The following is a 5,154-nucleotide window of genomic DNA, read 5'->3' on the forward strand; positions in this document are numbered from 1 at the left end:
CTGTTGAATAAAACGTGATGTGCTCTGTGGGTCACAGCTGAAGACGAACCTAAACTAGCGTCGAAGGAGCTGCGTTTCTGTGGTCCTAAATAAAAACATTATCACTTGCTACAACACCATTTTGTCGCTTTGATTCGGGTAAGAGTTTAGCACCTTGGCACCTTGGTTCGTGGATACGATTCGTTTGCGATTGCGGCAATTAGCTCGTTTCGTTTGTTTACCGAATTCATTCCATACTCGCGACTCTCCACACTCATTCACAATCGTTCGCGCACTAAAACTTAGACACTCGTAACATCTTTACTATCAGCCAAGTCAAGTTAAGTTAAGCCCGACAGCAACCACAATAAGGGGGCAAGAGCACGCGAATAACCCCCTTAATCGAATTAAATTCGGTTTTATCTGGTTTGATTGGCCGGCTGCTTGGCTGGATGGTTGGATAGCTGGTTGACTGGTTGGTTGGTGGGACTGCTTTTTGCTTTTTGCTCTGCGTCACCGAGGGGGATTTCACGAAGAGCCGATCGTGGCGAAAAGAGTTATTTTTACCAAACCCAGTGAAGGTTCCCTCCCCCGAACCATCCCCCAAAGTCGGAGGAACGACGTTCTTTTGTTCCCTCCAGTGCTAAATCTCATTCTTGGAGTTTTCACTTTGGTTCATGAATGACATTTTGCAAATTTTGGATAGATGGCCAATCGAACTTTCAAAGTAATATATCAAAATATCAATAATAAACAAAATTATTAAATTGAATATTAATTATATCATATTTACAGCTGGCCGGTTTCGGTAATTCGGAACATCTAATCGTCTAAATTATACGCCCAATTTCGCGACTCATTGTTTTTCAATTCTACTGGTTAACCCCAAAGTGTTAAACATTTTTGAATAAATTATTTCAAACTTTAACACGGTATAAACTAACACTTTGATCATCACAATAGCTAAGCACAAGCTAATTAGTTGATTACCCTTTATGGCTGCTTTGATATCACTTTTATTTTTGCTAATATTACGCAAGTGATTTACGATTTCCTAATTATCAAAATTTGTTTATTACTTTGTCAGCCATCACAGCCGCAATTCGTTGAATATATTTTTCAGCGAAACTGATTTTTATTCCTTTGGGATACATTTTTCACACGTCTTCCAAATTCGATTGCCCCGTTTATAAAAGTTTATTATTCGTATCGATGTTACTTTGCGGTAGAGAATTTGTTTACCGATGCCAATGATATAAATTAATTTCTTTTTATTGCTTGCACTTTACTTGTTGTCGCATAAAAATGCTGCTGATTGTATGCGAAGATTCTGGAACAAATAAAAAAATATTAAAAACATCCGATTAATCGGCAAATATCTTGGAATCACACGATCGTCAAAGTCATAGTTTATTTTTACAGTCATATAAGCAAGATGTTTATCTAACAATCTCTCAAAATCTATCCTGTAAACTTTTCCTTCTATTTGGGGGATCTTGCTGGAATGAGATTTTATTTGTTTATATTTACGGATATAAAACTGTAATTGGCTATTAGTCTTGTGTTTTTACATCCGTTACTCGTAGGTTAACAGGGTATGCTGTATTTATCAAATCTATTTTTCTTGTCCATATGCACCAAGGAATGCCTAGAATATAAAGAAATTTAAATTTTTTTAATATATAGCTATCAAACTATGTTTAACTAGAGAACTTTCTACTTTTCTACTTTCTACTAAAACTTCGTTTATGCCATGAGGTTTGAGGATTTCTTCAATGTATAAAATAAAATTATATCCCTGTTTATGCGACACAGTCAAAATTTATTTCAGTGATGGCTAGAAAAAGGTACTATTAGATAGGATTAGTACTCTTCATGATACCAATTTCGTGAAATTTCATCGCATAAGCCCAGATTATAATTGTTTAATGGAAGTGTTAAGTCGTGTGCGAATGAAAAGCTTTTAGGGAATATTTAAAATAAACTTATACTGCGGTGTCACTAGAACTTGTGTGCTCTTTTTTTTTTTTTTTACTTCATCAGACCATGACGCTTACACGGACAGTCGACGGACGGAAAGACATGCTTTTAAAGAAATTTATATGCCTTTTCTCTATAAGTAACAGGTAAAAATATGATATGAAAATTTGTATAAAGGGTACTGGATAGTCGAAACACTCTGCTGCAGCGCTATTGCTGTGCTGGCAAACAAAAGGGCCAATTAAACGCAAATTGCCATCAAATTCTTTTCGTCGTTTAGTAACTATGGCTTGGGTAACTATTGTTTGTTTTTTAATTCAATTTTCGAACGAAAATATTATTATTGTCGCTTTCTTCACTGCGTACGTATATTTGTACATATGTTCTATCATACTCAGAATTTTTTAGTGAAAATTTACTTTTAGACTATGGTCATGTGTGACATCTACCCTTAACCAGTTACAAGCGGCTTTGGTTAACCCTCAACTGCACTCATTAACACCTCGCCAGTTCGCTTGTATTTGGACTACGGACGAATTCTGTCTAATTGATCGAACACACATCGCGAAGCACAGATAAATTGATTGTTTTACAGCTAAAATTAAATATTTAAGACTTGACAAGCGTGTTGTATAACAATATTGCGCTGCTAATTAATTCCAACCTAATGGGGGCCATACATATAACCGATTACATCGGAAGGCGATAACGTCTCTTGGGCTCTTATTAAGGGGAAGACACAAGACAAGACGACCATGCGCTATCGCAATGGCCAGAGACATTATTTGACACTCGATTAATAATTGAATTAACTGCTTTATACCACTTTGAAAAGGTTTCGCTCGGACCGAATGAAGGAAGTTTCGATCAGAGCGGCAATAATCTAGATTTGATCGCAAGTTACCGGGTTTTCAAATACCTGTCCTTGGCGTCAATTGGTTTAGATCGCCTTACACTGCCAAACTTAACGGTTTGATAAACCGACTCGTGTTGCGGTGTTAAGTGTGCTGATCATTAGATATTATACATATATCAGTCTACATAATGTCACCATTTATCTGAACCAAATTCTAGTTGGGATCAAAGAATTTATGTGCTTTTTTATTTAAATATTGCCTATTTATTGCGGCATTGCGCGTTTAAAGTAGTGACGAAGCGCACGCTGACATAGAAATTATTATTAGTCGAATTATTGGTTTTTCCTGAAGTGTACAGTTCCGTATAAAATACGGAAATATATATAAATGATAATATGATGGTTAGATAGAATAAAGCTGAATAAAATTATGATCGTGAACTCACTTCCAATTCAAAAATTGAGCTGGTATACAAGTCTACCGAAAATATAAATTAAGGGCTGTCATTCGCGACAAATGTTTTTTGTTACAGATGTATTTCCAGGCTGTTAACCGGTCACTACTCCTCGGAGCCCCCATTTAATGTAGTGCATAACTGCAGTTATGGCGTCGATTTGGGGGTTTCTCTCGATCTCCCGATCCCTGGAGCGTGGTCATCATCACCACTTATTCGACTCCGTCAAGGCAAGGCAATTTTAAGAGGCAGAACCGAACCGCTTCGTGGCAGTAACAACTTGTTCTGCGCCAGCCAGTCTCATTGTATCCCACAGTTCGTCTGGAGTCCCGGCGATCGAGCCAAGTTTTTGCAATCGGGTGCCGCCTTAAGTGCGACAATTGATGATAGATACACAGAAAGATACTTAGATACACATCCGATCTCGGATGGCAAGTCATGTGCAATCAAAATTTCAGTTGTGATAATTGCAATAATTTATTCATTAAGCTCGATATTAGGCAAGATTCCATTGGTGGAGCGGCATCAATTTATCATTTCGTAAGGCGGTCACTTTCCAAAATGCCAGGAAGAAGCTGCCCCAAATTCTCTTTGTTCGTTTATCCGCTCTTGAATGCAGGTAAATAAAATCCTGCGAAAAAGGGTCATCTCCATAATGAAACTCGGCGTGATTACTAAATTATTCAAGCTGGCATCTTAAAAGTCAATATTTATACTGATTGTATGGCCTGAATTGTGCTGAATTGTGGGGTACTTCATATACATATATGTATGTAAGTAAAGGCATCAGGGGTCATTAAATATCCATTAAAACGATTATTAATCAAAGTAATAAAATAAACTTTAACTAACTTACAAAACTATTTAATAGTGCCTTTCAAGTCCGTAAGAGTTATTAGGCTATTTAAACATCTTACTCTTACTTACATCAAATGGAAAGTCTTTTAGTTTGGTAATCACAAGTAGAGTAGACTTTATTCACGATCGTGAACGTAGGAATTTTGCAAATACGAAGAATATGGCCAAAAAACCGAATAGAACCAGTAAAATTGGGTTTCGCTCGGAACTGGTTTGCTTACATCCACGTGGTTTGGAAACAAGATTATTAATTTATAATATCTTTATCAGTTAATCATTGTAAAAAAAGCTGATGAATTGAATGAAGACATTTAAACATGATATTAGGCTTCATGTGAAGTAGATAAAATTTCATAACGGATAATACTGTCATTTCCAAGATAAAATGGTTAATTGAAAAGGCGATCTTGCCAATTGAAAGCTATCTTATCAGCCAATTAGGTCTTACATTTAGTGTGTGTTTACCTGGTAATCACACGGCCCAAAAAACTTATAAACGATTTACGGAGTGTTATTGTGTGCACTTCGTAAACTTTTCTACACCCACAAAAAAATATGAGAACTAAAAAAAAACGAGATCGGTTGTGCCCAGCGTACTCAGTGTCATCAATCATACTCATGAGAATAAATCTCAATCTCAGAGCAAAGCAGGATCGGGTTTCAGATTGTGAAATAATAAAGCGAGGGGAAGGCTGAAAAAATGATAGAGAGAGAGAGAGAGCGAAAAATGAGAGTAAAGACAATTGCAAACTGAGAGTGCTTCGATCTCGATCTAAATTTGCTGAGCATGATTCGATTTTGGCTAGATTTTGAGATCGAAATTCTCAAATCGAGATCGTGAGAACGGTTATTTCCCAGAGGATATGGCTTTGGAAAAGAAGGTAAACAATGTTTAAGGAAGTTTTTAGAAGGTAATTTTTTAATAATAATTAATAAAGAGTGCAGACAGGCGCACGCACAACGCCCAGATCCAAAACGAATTAAAGGCTCCATCACTATTATAATTTTCTTTTAAACTACTAGTTT

Source organism: Drosophila melanogaster, chromosome 3R, assembly GCF_000001215.4.
Source record: "Drosophila melanogaster chromosome 3R".
Classification (NCBI taxonomy): Eukaryota; Metazoa; Arthropoda; class Insecta; order Diptera; family Drosophilidae; genus Drosophila; species Drosophila melanogaster.